The sequence below is a fragment of the Mytilus edulis genome, chromosome 10, assembly GCF_963676685.1.
Source record: "Mytilus edulis chromosome 10, xbMytEdul2.2, whole genome shotgun sequence".
Classification (NCBI taxonomy): Eukaryota; Metazoa; Mollusca; class Bivalvia; order Mytilida; family Mytilidae; genus Mytilus; species Mytilus edulis.
In genome coordinates this window covers 13852961-13868198 of record NC_092353.1, presented here as the reverse complement: position 1 = coordinate 13868198, position 15238 = coordinate 13852961, and the positions used below count along the sequence as shown (strand labels likewise).

The window sequence follows — 15238 nt, the reverse complement described above, 5'->3', positions numbered from 1 at the left end:
ATTGCAAAATGATAATTACCATTAACGGTACTAATATTAATGTTATGTTCAAAGTTTAAAAAAGACTATGTATTGTAATTTATTTATTTAAACTTATGGTTTTAGATCCTTATGTGCGATGGCACTTAGCCATGCTTTCCTCTGTCCGTAGATGACTTCTTTATACTTAAAACAGGTCATGATATGTTATGATTTATATCGGGAAAACATGGTGTACATATAACTTGGAGTTCCACGTGGCACTAGCGTTCATATCAGTTAGAGGTTATGTTGTCCATATCTATATCTACTTGGTTAAATCCACCATTTTCAACATAAAAATGTCTTTAACAAGTCAGGAATATGACCGTTGTTGTCTATTCGTTTGGTGTGTATGATATGTTTAATCTTTTGATTTTGCCATTTGATTAGGGACATTTTGAATTTTCCTCGGAGTTCAGTATTTTTTTTAGTTTACTTTTTGAAGTTCCATAGTTGTTGTTGTGTTTAGTAAATATCTTACTGCTCAAGGTTTTTTAAATTTATTTTTACCATTTGTTGGTATGTTTTGGTGCTATGCCATTTTCTAGATTTGGGAAGTTAGAGTACTTAAAAACACGTGTCACTTGCCTATACAAATTGTAGAGGCTGTTGTAGTCCAGTGTTCATCGTTGATTGTCATAATTACTTTTCGTAGTAAAATTATATTAACGTATAAAAGACCACCTTGTTTTTTTCTCTTTGAATTGAATCAAATGGTTCTACCCGGAGCTCTTAATTCCAACTATACGGTACAATGTGTTACTCGTCGTTGAAGGCTTAACCGCTGCCTTTAGTTGTATATACACTTTTTTATCACCTTAATTGATATTTGTTTAATGACAGTCCCACCATATTTCCTGTTTTTAAATTTTTTTAAACAAATACAAAATATCGTTTGTAGCACGTTGTTTATTTCAAATTCTAATATGACGTGCTTCTTTAGCTTTGTAAACAACACTGTGATAAAATTCTCGATAAAATATACTTAGCGCAGACTCAGAGATATACATAATAATGGCTGTTACAATATACTTTCCACGTAAATCTACATGTATTGGAACCTATTTGCAGACCCTTTGCCGATTTTATTGTTTTAAAAATTGCAATTAAAAAAAGACAAAATAACTTTTATTCTTATTCGTATGCATAATAAAACGAAGTAATGCACAAGAGTTCGGGGAAATCAACAAAATAAAAATAAAATTAAATTCTGCGAAAGTCTATTAATCTTTCTGGCGCATTTAAGTCATTTCAAAACATGACGTCATACAAATGAAACCGCTAAAGTTGAAAGTTTTCTATTACGTGAACCATCGGAATTCGTATGATATTGTATTAAAACTGATATTTGAGGTAGGTTTTGTTTTATTTTCTATTCTATTGCATTATGCGCATATTTACTCATTTCAGCAAGTCAACTCCTTAGTTACAAAATGTCAACTTTTGATTTGTGACGGAAGCTTACGAGAAAAACATGCCAAATGTTGGGTTTGCGAATTTAAAGAATTAAAAAGTTTTTTTCTAGCAGTTATTCACATATTAACCTACGCAAGCTACATATTTATAAAGATGTTGGAGCTTTATCTAACAGGGAGTAAAAAGTAAAAACAAACAGCAACACACACAGCATACCCACCCTCGCTTCAGTTTTTTAATAACCGTATTTGTCCTATTAGAATCGAAATAATTCATGAAAGCCATAGATTATTGGAAATTTACACATGGCCTGGGCCGTGATATTCGTTAGTTTTATCCCTGGCTAACGCTGAGGATACAATTTGAATATCACGGCCCAGGCCATGTGTAAATTTCCAACAATCTATGGCTTCCATGAATTATTTCTTAAATTATATATTTATTACCTTTTTTGTTCATTCAGAAAATACTCATACTGCAACTGTAATCAAATTTCATTTTTATCAAGATATTGGTGTCTGTCCTTTATTTGATATGTGTTAGATCGAGCTGCTTTTTGTTGTGTTATATTTCCTTTTTTCTTTACAGACGTCGTTATGATATTCAAGAAGATCACACACATTTTTAGTGAAATATTTTTTAAACATGCATTTTTTCGAAATATAGAAACGCCAGAGGAAGAAGAAAAATGTAGCATTTTTTGTTCGTGTATATAACAAATCTGTTTTAAGGCTACCCGTCTGGAAAATAATTCAATTTACTTTAGATTAAAGTGGTCAATTCCATATGGTCTATTCTTTGCTTGGATATGTGATACAGACTCCTAAAGGAATCAAAAATCAGTACGACTACATTTTATGAGCATTTTCTATCTGATATCAAATCACTTGATAAAATTCAAAGCAATATTACATCATAAAAACCTTCCGCTATGTCTGAAGCTTTGCTTGAGGACCAATGGCATATGATTGATAGTTTTTAACAAAACTTTAAATGAAGTAAAGGAAATGTTACCGCTACATAATCATATTTCTTTTAAGAAAAAAATAAATCATTATTTTTACAACAGAATAAGATTTGAATTTGACATGTAAGTAATGCAAACGTAATTCATATTTAAATCCAAATACAGATGATTTTAAGGTGGCTCGGCCCTTTACCAATGCGCATATTTTAACGCATGTTTCTTACGACGAGTGCCTTGGAAACGGTCGCTTTAAGGGGTCTTCTCAAAAATAGCTTTGACGACCTTGGAACGCGGGCGTGTATGAAAGCACCCTTGACGATGTAAACAAGCGAGGCTAAACGTTCTTCAAAACGGGAAATACGAACGGTCAGAAATTCACAGTGCTTTCTTCATTTTTCGCATAAAAGTCTAAAAGGAGAAAAATATACATGATTTAAGCATAACATTAAAAAAAAAAGAATATATAAATACTGACAAAGTCACATGAATGACGTCGACGGTATTTGGTGCCGCTTCGCTCCCAAAACGCATTCTCATCTTACACGGTCGCCTCTTGGGTCCGTTCGTACCATATTTTGAATTCACTTAAATACCAGTTGAATTAATTGATGTCTTGGATATTTATTTTTGAAAATGTTTTGCCAATGACGCAATGATTAACTGTAAACAAATGATAGCGATGTAAACAACTTCATGTCATCGTACAGCTTTCAAAAACAGGCAAACTTGTGACCCATGTCTCTGACCGTATAGTATGGTTTAAAACATCGGGGCGGGTTTGTTATCATGCTATAATCCGTTTGGCGTTTTATAACAGTTTGTTTCTGTCATAAATATATTTAAGGCAGTTGCTATTTGTCCGGCTAGCCGGACGAATAGTACCAGGACTATTTGTCTGGCCAATACAATGCGCATGTCACTATTTGTGTGTGCGTGTAATATTATCTTCAGCAGCACCAGGGGGTAGCACATGTTTGTAATCTTTATTGTTAGGCCCTAATCTTGTTACTAGTAATTGACATTGTTTTCTTCATACTATAGTCCAATGTGGATGACGAATAATTAAAAAAAAATCATGTATATTCCATATTTTTTAAATAAGTAGAGAGAATAAATTACTAGTAAAACAAACTTAGTATTGTTTGACTCAGTAGTGCATTTTAAGTCAACGTAAAGGATTTTGTGTAGCTGAAGTTACAAAATTATTATGTCTGTAGCTGTCAAATAGAATTATAGACCCCTTGACATAAAGTTATCCATATTTTGAGTGAGAGATGGGAGATTTTTTTTATAATCCCCCCCCCCCCTCCCCAAATAAAAAGTGAACAACACTGTTAAAATCTTGTTCAGAAATTCTAGGTTGGATTTTATTTTTTTACGTGAGGGGTCGGGGTGACACGGTGTGCTCCTTTTCCAAAATTACTCTTTTCTTTTTTTCTCCTAATCCCATCTTTGTTGTCACCTGTATTTCATTATCCCACTTTTTATAATCCTATATCCAACATCCCCACTTCAAGGTTGTAACCCATCCTTTCTTTAGTCCCTTTCATAAGATTATATCATTTTTTGAAGTTCATACTATCGTTTTTCATTGTCAAATTCCAAAAACTGCAAGATTTATCACAAATATTGATATCGCCGTTTTCAGCCATGATCTTAAAATTGAAAATAAGTGATCGGATTACACGCGCCCCCTCGGTGCTCGAAGATAATACTACACACACTTCCGAAAGTACATGTATATGACATGCGCATTGCAATGGCCGGACAAATAGCCCTGGCACTATTCGTCCGGCTAAGAAGAGTAGTAGCACTTCTAAATGTGAACGCTAAAAGCAAAAGATGTTGTGTAATTCTCAAAGGCAATATTTCACTCACATGCTTAAAAAAATGATACATATATACTATTTTTGTATATTGTAAATAAGTATAAAAGGAGATGTGGTATGATTGCCAATGAGACAACTCTCCAAAAGAGACAAAAAGACACAGAAATTATCAACTATTGCTCATCATACCGCCTTCCACTATGGGCAAACCAATACTGCATAGTCAGATATAAAAGGCCTTGAAAGGACAAACTAAAAACAATTCAAATTAGAAATTTAACAGCCTGATTTATCTACAAAATAATGAACGGACAGGCAAATTCAGAGTGCGTCGGACTTAAACATGTTAATTGGTGCCAAGCCATCCCTAACCTTAGACAGTGGTGAACCCGACTGTTTTTAAATATGTTTATGTGATGTATGTTACTGGAATCCAACTGCAAATATGTGACCTCCATATCATCAGTGGAAAGACCCCAATAGTGATAATATGAAAGACGTGGTATGAGTGCCAATGAGACAACTCTCCGTCTAAATCACAATGTTCAATTTTCTTCAATTTCTACTTGAGTTTGGCTGTCAAAATGGTAACATTCCAATTCTCAATAACAGTTAACAGCAAAGACAATCTCACAATAACAGATAACAATAAAAATAAAAGTCCTATAACAGCTAACAAGAAATAGGACAATAACAGCTAACAGTAAATATATTTTCAGAATAACAGATAACAAAGAATTAAATTACCCCATAACAGCATAACAGTTAAACCCCTTGCCCCCCCTCTTAAAAGAAGACTTACTGTTGACCAATGAACCATACAGATTATGTGGTCAATGACAATTGCCAGACAGAATTGTAAATTATTTCACGCAAAAAGTTTATCTACTACATGTACCTATTAGTATTTATTATTTTTCAGTATATGTCCGACATGCTGACGACGGACAGTCAATGGTATATACCATAATATCGTCTTGAAAATTAGCGTAAAAAAAAGGCTCAACTAAATCAAATTTTTGAAACGTGATTGATTTTGTTCCTCTAATATCTATGAGATCAAATTTATAAAACATCTATTAATATAATTAATTTCAATGTACTAGTATACATGTAAGAATTGTTGCCATTTATACATCATGTACATGTACAATAATTAGCTGATCAGCTCTATATTTTCATTATTTTTATTCTCCTTCACTATTTTTTTTATAAGAGTAGACTCATATATATGATCTGTATTCATCATTGGGACAGGTAGCTATGTATATAGGTGAAGTAGGTCCTATTGATTTGATTTTTTAAAGGATTTTGACAGCACTAAAGCATATACATGTAGTTCCAATTTATAGTTGATCTTAGCTCCTTAAGTGGATTGTGGCAACACATATTGCATATATACATGTAGAATGTTGTTCTTAAGTTTCAGCACTTTACGCATACAAATGTAGTTTCCGGTTGCAAGACTAGAATATGATACTGGCTTCTCATGAAATTCTGTCAGTACTTTGCCAATAGTTTCCAAGTAAAGTTGAACATTCCAAGCTCACTCCTTCCATTTGCAATGTACACGTACAAATGTACTTGCAGCCTGAAATTAAATATCGGAGTAATTCTGTCAGAAAATCAACAATTATTGACATTCAAAAGCATATATAGATGTAGACTAGTTCATAATGGTAATGTGTCCATGGGACACAGATGAGCAGCCGCTTCCATATAAATAATGAAAAGAGTGACACCACCCAAATTTGTACTTGATCTGAGTGTTGCTGTAGTAAGCATTACATATAAGTTTCAGAACATTTGGATGAAGCAAACTGTTCATTATCACTGGACTAGTATATATTTGTTTAGGGGCCAGCTGAAGGACGCCTCCGGGTGCGGGAATTTCTCGCTACATTGAAGACCTGTTGGTGACCCTCTGCTGTTGTTTTTTATTTGGTCGGGTTGTTGTCTCTTTGACATATTCCCCATTTCCATTCTCAATTTTATTGTGTTAAAGAAAGGAACAAAATTTCAGCATTTTTTTTAATTTGTAAAGGGGCATAACTCTAGAAAAGTAAAAGCGACCCCACCAAAAATTCAAACTTCATGTGTGTTTGATGGTACAATGTAGTAAGCTTAAAGCATATATATATATGCATTAATTGTGTATTAGTTTCATAACATTGGTAGAGGCAAACTGAAGTTGGAGAATTGAAGTAAAAAGGGGGGGGGGATTTTAGAGTAAAATGGGAAGGGAAATATAGTTGGGTTCAATGAGTAGATACTGTCCCGATGGAAGTTATGGGGTACCCCACATACATATGACCCTAGTCCGAGATTTCTCTGACGTCCAACGGCTGTTTTGCCAGACAAGCTGGGGCTAATCTCGGACTAATATGAACCTAACTTGGCTACGAAATTAGATATTAAAAATGATGATTAAAAAAGACTAATTCATTGACACTAACGGTCAACGGTAGCGTAAAAATGACAGCAGGCTAGATGTCATCCCTTCCTCTTCGGCCGTTTGCACACGGATATTTTGCAAAACTGGCCAGACATGTTTACAACTTGTCTGTAAAAGGTAAAATAAACACATAAATAACATACCAGCTGTAACGATCTATAATATTAAACATGGACCAGAAATTGAGCCCGTGCAAGGTTTCAGCCGCAGTGATTTTCAACAGTAGCGAGTATTTTGAGACAACCCCCAAGTGTGTATTTTTCGTTATACTGATAACATTTGGCTGCCTAATATATCGAAATCTATGTTTTCTTATGTAATAACCCTACCTTCATCGTCGTATATTCGCCACAATGTCTGTTATGCATGTACATGGTCGTATTCATCAATATAGTATGCTGTTCGGTAATGGCGACCTTGAAATTCCTCTGGTCCGATAATGGCGCCAAAGTAGAGGGAAGCAACTCGCGCCAGACAAAATTACCGTATTTCACCAAAATAATCAAAATTTCACTTTTTGATAACAAACAGTAATACGATAACCACATTTATATTCAGCCATCGTTTATTGATATAATTACAAACATTATTTTATTAAAGCCATCAATAAAGAATTCACAATTAAGTAATTAATGGAGTGCAATGAAATCAGACCTTATGGGGTAGAGGGGTTAAACAAAAGCTCGTAACTTTTTTAAAAGCCTGGTGACCCCCATTTTATTTTACCTTAAAGTGTTCGAAAAGTTCATAGCTTTGACATATCTGTTTTTAAAAAAAATCTACCGGGGAAATTTTACGAAAAATCGATTAAACCAATATTTTTTGCCTTAAACTAAAATTAGAAAATGCAAAATTTAGACATAAATCTGAAAATAAAAGGATTTTTAAGTCAAAAACAACCAAGGAAAAGGTTTACATTTCAAATTCTAATGTTTTTTCACATAAAAATCATACTGACTTGGTTTTAAAAGTCTTTGAATTTGATGTAACGGTTATTGTTGGAAGGGTGGGCATGTTTGGAAATAGGGTCAAAATCGCACATTTCCGTTCAATTTGAGGAGAAAACGAGCCTGGTGACCCCCTTTTTTCTTTGCATTTTTGGATTCAGCATAAAAAAATCTACAGAATATGTGAAAATAAAAAAATTCTACCGGGGGTCACTATTGGGGTGAGCCACCTTAAGTTTATATAGAACATTCTAATATAAATCTATCAGTTTTTAGTTAAATAGAGGATAACTACAAAAGAAGGGTAAATATAAAAAAAAAAAAAAAAAAAAAAAACATGACCATTCAGAGTCAAACCAAAACGCTACAAAGAAAGCTAAATACTTTGCTTCCCAAACTCTCTAACAGTTAGATTAACAGAAGTACTCAAAAGTGTAGATGTCATTATATAAAAATAATCAGTTGGTGTATGATTGTAATAGACCAACTATATATCAGAGACAAAATTACGTAGATATTATCAACAGCAAGTTGTTAGTAGATATAGGAAGATGTGGTATAAGTGCCAATGACACACCTCTCCATCCAAATAACAATTTATAAAAGTCAACCATCAAAGGTCAATATACGGCCTTCAATACGGAGCATTGACTCACACCGAACAACAAGCTATAAAGGGCCCCAACATTACTAGTGTAAAACCATTCAAACGGGAAAACCAACGGTCTAATCTATATAAAAAAACGAGAAACGAGAAACACATATAAATAACATATACAAACGACAACTACTGTACATCAGATTCCTGACTTAGGACAGGTGCAAACATTTGCAGCGGGATTAAACGTTTTAATTGTAAAAAGCCTTTTTCTGAAACAATAGTATAATATCCCAACATAGAAAAAAACATGACAAAATATCAATTGAAAGGCTTAATTCAATCAAAAAGCGTAAATTAACACACTATGAACGAATAAATTTGATCTGCGTTACCTGAATGCAAAATCCATTATTTGATATGCTTTATCATTTGATGTTGCCATTTGATTAGGGACTTCCCATTTTGAATTTTCCTCTCAGTTCGTTTTTTTTTTTTTTTGTTATTTTGTTTTTCACATTACAGGTTCCGTTAACGAGTGAAAGTAAAACAGCATAACGCATTTAATTAAGAAACCGTAACATCCCAGAATGAGTTATAATAGGTCTTCTTACATAATGGGTAAAGCTATCCTTCTATATATATATATATGTAACACTCCCAAACGTGTCCTTCCCCCAAACGTGTCAGATTTCCCAAAACATGTCTACTATTACACGCCAGAACGGCTTACGTCTTATAGCCCAAATCAATAACATTTACGGCAATTCTATGATGTGGGGCCACAGTTGATAAAGTGGTCATATATAAGCATTAGTTTGTTCAATGCCAGTTGTTAATGAGTGGCATGAAAAATTATTGCATATTTAATCTATAGCATATGAACTGACTTTTGACTGAAATTGATTATTGTCCAGTTCCAAGTATTTCATGCTCATTTAGAGCGAAAGTACATATAATTGTTGAACTGTTGAAATAATCGTTTACTATGAAAATTATTTTGTACAAATAGACTCCGTTTATGCCTTCTCTATTAATCCAAATATTGCACGGTCTTTTTTTTAGCAGAATTGACTTCCCTTCTTTCAACAGTTTTAATAATCTAAAAGCTCTTTAAATCATATATTTATTGACCGCCTTTAAATCAACTTCAAAGAAATGAGTGAAATTTATAATTTTTTTTTTAATAAACTTTAGGTTTCAAACATCACTAAGGACACACGATTAAGACACAAAACGTCCAGGGCCAAATATTTAATGCATTATTTGAACGATATTATGTTAGCAATAAATACATTTTTCATTTCGGGGCTTTTTTTATAACTGACTATACGGTATGAGATTTACTCATTGTTGAAGGCCGTACGGTAACCTATAGTTGTAAATAGCAGTATCATTTGGTCTCTTGTGGAGAGTTGTCTCATTGGCAATCATACCACAACTTCTTTTTTATACTGTAGATAGGTTCACGGTTGGGTGTTTATAAAAAATAAGACACGTTTGGGCGTTTAAACAATTGACAGACTTTGGTCCTGTTTACATCAAGACATGTTTTGCAGTTAAGTGACGTCAATGTGGACACATTTGGGCGAATCAGACACGTTTGGGGAAAAGGACACGTTTCTGAGTGTTATTTGACTGCCTTTTAATCTACTTCAAAGAAATGTGTGAAATTTACGTAGGTTTTACAATAACTTGTCTTTAGATATCTGAACACTTCGATAACACATCAAGGAGTCATGTGATTCGATATAGCGACCGTTGTGTTGGTCAAATGTTGATATTAGTAAAAAACGAACTGGAGATTTTTAAATTCATTTTTATTTCATTACTGTTGATAAATAATAATAAACAAACCGAGTTTGTTATAACTTATTTGCTGACATACCTAAAACGTATAGCCTATTCAACTATATGTTGTAATTTACGACTAACCCTTACCGGACCTTCCCCTTTCCTGAATTATCCTTTATAGTATAACAGTTTTATGAAGACTACTAGCATATGTGTACAATACATAACTAACATGAATAGTATTTGTATACTCGTTTAGTACCAGATATTGGAGTAAACGAAAGGGTTGCTGATATCGCATGTCAATTGTTTAGAGGAATTTTACATCTACATATGTTGAAACAAAGATGACTTCAAAGTCATATAACGTTATTCAAAGGAAATATATTATAAACATTTTTCTTTTCAAAAGAGTGGCATTATACCACTTGCTATGTCTTCAATGTACACTGTTTGAAAATTATATGCAAAAGAAATGTGGGAAGTAAATACATAAGTAAAGGCAGAAGGATACCACTATTCAATAACTATAATTCAATAAAACAAATTTCCAAATAATTCAAATTCGGGATTTGTTTTCAAAATAGGTCGGGATAACTTAAAACTGTACTGTAGTATATCAATTATCATCTGAATATCGCTGTTTGTGATTATTTTTAAAAAATGCATTGTAGTCTTAAGTGAACAATCTGTAATATTTATGTTTATTATTGCCATAAGTCAGGAGCCATATGTCATTTTGGGACTACCTAGGCAGTTTCGATTTTGCTCAGGGTTGAACGCCGTACCGACGACCTATAATTTTTTATGTCTCTGTCTTTTGGTCTGTAGATTTGTCTCATTTGCAATCATACCACTTTTTCTTGTTTTCATATACAAAAATAAATGTTAAAACTTTATCTTTAAATCCCCGAGGTTCAAAAGTGTAATGATTTAAGCGTGATATTGTAGTACAGGGACAGTTCATGCCACTTATCAATAAATGAACTTAAGAACATGTTAACGTAACATATTGCTATTGTATAACGATAAGCATTGGCATTACACGCGTAGTTTTAACATTATTTGTCGTTATATTTAGATGGAGTTATCAATAATTAAATTAACAAAATACAATGGAACACAGCATCCATTTTAATTTTAAAATTTGTAAACGTAAACCTATTTTAACCCAATGAATGCAGTTTTTTTTAAAAAGAGATGAATATCACTTTGTCTTGGACAGAATGCGGGAGATATCTGGGGGTATTAAAACGCCATGGCAAACAAAAAATACAGACAAAACACCAAAATACAATACAGTATCTCCTACACAACGTTTAAACCACCGAATAAGAAACATGAAACCCACCATATGAGGTGTTAAGAGACCCTGCTCTGTGTATGGCATCCGTCATGTTTTTGAAAATTTCACGTCCTCATACTGATACATGGTATTGTATCAATAAGCAATTAAAACCTATAAATTCGCTATTTTTCAGAGCTTAATCATACACAAAATCTAATTTTGCACTGGGATTAAATCTGACTAGACCTGGATCAACAAGTTATTTTTTCTTTTAGATAATAAAAATTTCCTTATTGTACACATTCATCTGAGTAAGTTCAATTTGTTATGAAAACTATGTCTATCTCCACAGTGCTTATAAACACAGCTGATTTAAAAACCGAAGACAATATAAAGATTGTATCATCTTCCCAATATGCAGCTACTGAAACAAAAGTTTTCTGATAATTTAGATAAACACATTCATCTTCCAAAAAGAAAGTCTGAAGAATTTATTATTTTAATGAATAATCGTCATTACCAAATGATCTGAATATTTCTCAACAACGATAACTTCCATTCCATCGTGAAGTTGTACGATAAACAAACATGTAAATTGAGGAGTTAATCAAACGTAACATATTTATGGTAAGCTAGCATACAATTACATAAACACAGCTACGTCAAAATATGACCGTGAAGAAGTACTCTTATTTGTTACAACACCAATTAAATATATTTAACAATTAAACAACCTTTAAACAATAAAACTTTATTTGATGTGTGTTGAATCGAAAATAAAGAGTTATAAGCCTCTTTTCGGGCGTGCATTTTAACTTTTCTGTGCTAAAGTACTATTTATCATATTCACATATATACTATTCAATATTTCTTTTGAAAAAAATCAGCGGATGTACATGATGTTCAGTCTTTATGATGAATAAGAAATCTGCTGTTTTTTCAATTTTTCCAATAGCTTAAGAAGTAGATTGTACGAACATTTTGATTTTCTCATCAAGGTTTACATTAAGACACCTTGTTGAAATCCACGTAGGCTTAAGAGAGCTTGATTTAAGCAAATCTCCATACTATGTAGAATTGAGAAGGAAACGGGGAATATGTCAAAGAGACAACAATACAAAAACACACCCAAGAAAATCCGTAGGCATCAAATACATCTTCAACGCATTATCCCGCCTCCAGATGATGGTTTAAGCTGGCTCCCAATGCAATAATGTATACTAGTTGAGCGGATTGGACAAACTACTTAAATAAGATAAAAAAAATATATATATATAAAACGTAAACAGCTAGAGGTCGTGGTTTTGGACAGGCGCTTAATCGCATTGGGGTTGAAAAAAATCATCATAGATACCAGGATTGAAATTTTGTATTTGTGTCAGACGCGGAAAAAGAATAACACCATCTGGGAACGTATAATTAACAATCGCAAATAAAAAGTCATTTCTTTTATCGTTAGTTGTAGTATAAAGCGTCCCGTTAAAGATTTAAAAACGAAAGGATAATGTACATTGTTAGAATTTGCTTTATTTAAAAGCAGCTGAACACGATCAATTTTTTTTTACTGAATATACTGTCGTCGTCATTATTGAGCGTCATTATATCATCCAAATATCTTCAATTGGTACCACATCTTTGTATCAAATGTTGTTCGATGGGTTTTGTTGATTTAAGTAATATTTTTTTTTAACATATGCATATAAAGCATAAGCCCTAAAAAGTTTACTTTGCAATGATGTTCAACTAATATTATTATTATTTTTATAAAAAGCATTTATTAAAAAAAAGTATTTAAAAATGCTTTAACATTATGTGTGGATTTGTTATCGAATATTAAATAGATTTATGGCGAATATTCGAAGTCATATCCCCAAAAGGATTTATGATTAGGAATGATACATAGGTGATCCAATTATTAGTTGTTTAAGATTGCGACTTAAGGTCACTATATAAAAAAGAAGAAGTGGTATGATTGCCAATGAGACAACTATCCACAAAAGACCAAAATGACACAGACATTAACAACTATAGATCACCGTACGGCCTTCAACAATGAGCAAAGCCCATACCGCATAGTCAGCTATGATAGGCCCCGATAAGACAATGTAAAACAATTCAAACGAGAAAACTGTTAAGTTTTAACGGCTAGGAAATGCCATGTTATAACTACAAAATGATGAACGTACTTTTTTTATGTACAATATAGTACCAAATAGCCAATACCTATTCGCCATGTTATAAAAACCTACCTCTGGTCTTGTAACCTTGAAAAAACAAAAGTCGTGTTTCATATACATGAAAACCTAATATCTTATATATGAAACTCACATTTGATTTTGCGATATTTATGCGAAATATTGTCAGGTCAGAAACTTATATTCGAACCTTTGACAACAAATTTATTTAGTCAGCTAAAACTCTATATATAGTATAAGACTAGTTTTTACGACATTATTCTTTATGAACGAGAGTTGATTTATCAATTAAATGAAAACGTATTGCAATTTGTTTTACAAAATAACTTCTTACTCGATATACACAACAAGAATTAAAACAAAAGCGTAAACACACACTTAATATAAAAAAACACAAAACAAAATCTAAATAAATCATAAAATAAAACAAGCAACACAATTGTTATTTGGAATTTTACTAAAATGCAATCCAATGGGTATTTCTAGGGGAACGGGTAAAGATAATCTTCCTGAAGATTTGACTATTTACTTATGATTGTTTTTTTTTTTATTCAATTGTTTTTTATCAAATGTATTAGTAATATGTACAAATGTAGCATCAATCGCTGAACAAACATGTTAATGTTTGCACCTGTCCTAAGTCAGGAATCTGATGTACAGTAGTTGTCGTTTGTTTATGTAATATATACGTGTTTCTCGTTTCTCGTTTTGTTTATATAGATTAGACCGTTGGTTTTCCCGTTTGAATGATTTTACACTAGTAATTTTGGGGCCCTTTATAGCTTGTTGTTCGGTGTGAGCTAAGGCTCCGTGTTGAAGGCCGTACTTTAACCTATAATGGTTTACTTTTTAAATTGTTATTTGTATGGAGAGTTGTCTCATTGGCACTCACACCACATCTTCCTATATCTAATGAATATATCTGCTGAATTAGATTTTTCAATTTATTAAAGCGTCTTTTAATAAGAGAACAATTCTGTTATGCTATGATTGTATATCAATTGTTGTTATGATTCCTACCTGTTGATGCATAAAATATTAAAACTCATCCACTCCACTGGTAATACATTCCCCAAATTACGCTATCATAATGAGATATCGACTTTTCTATAATACTACCAATCTAAATAACAGACAAAGTTTGTAAAATGATACACGTTACAATTATAGTGAAGCAGCTAAAGAGCCTACTTTTTTTTTTTATAAACAACATACAATTCTATTAGCTATCCGGAAAATGAATATGTTCATTGTTGTAATATAATTAAGATTGAAGTGGTGTTTATTAGACTCTGTTGTAGTAATATTATCTAACAAGATTACTCCATTCTGTGGCTTCAAAAGACTTGCTTTGCCGATTTAATGATTTTCCAATGATATCAAGAAAACTATCTACCGGATATCCTGCGGTAAATAACATTTATTAACTTTATTACGTGTTTTGAGACAAAGATGTATAAAGCTATTTTTTAAAGCCTGTATAGATTGTCAGCAATTTGTTTGAGTTCTAACATAAGCTAGATATCCATTTATCTTTCAAAATCTGTTATAAGTTAGGTGTACATGATTGCAGCTTACAAAACATGAATTACTAATTAGTAGGACTGTAGTTTAACCATAAGATCATGGTCACAAACATTCATCGAATGGGTCCTTCCATGACATTTTACAAGGCAAGCATTTTAACTTTATCAATAAACCTTTTTCACTGCAGACTAGGATTTCCAT

General features: G+C 32.5%; 1 protein-coding gene across 2 annotated transcripts in view; it reads right to left on the bottom strand.

Moving 5' to 3' along the window:
- The window catches only part of LOC139493449 (growth hormone secretagogue receptor type 1-like), a 321528-nt gene extending 306900 nt beyond the window's left edge, over positions 1–14628 (bottom strand). For both annotated transcript variants that reach the window (XM_071281851.1, XM_071281853.1), the window contains exon 1: positions 14531–14628. The gene's annotated coding sequence lies outside the window, so the exon portion shown is untranslated. The remainder of the gene's footprint in view (positions 1–14530) is intronic.
- Positions 14629–15238: the final 610 nt, after the last annotated feature.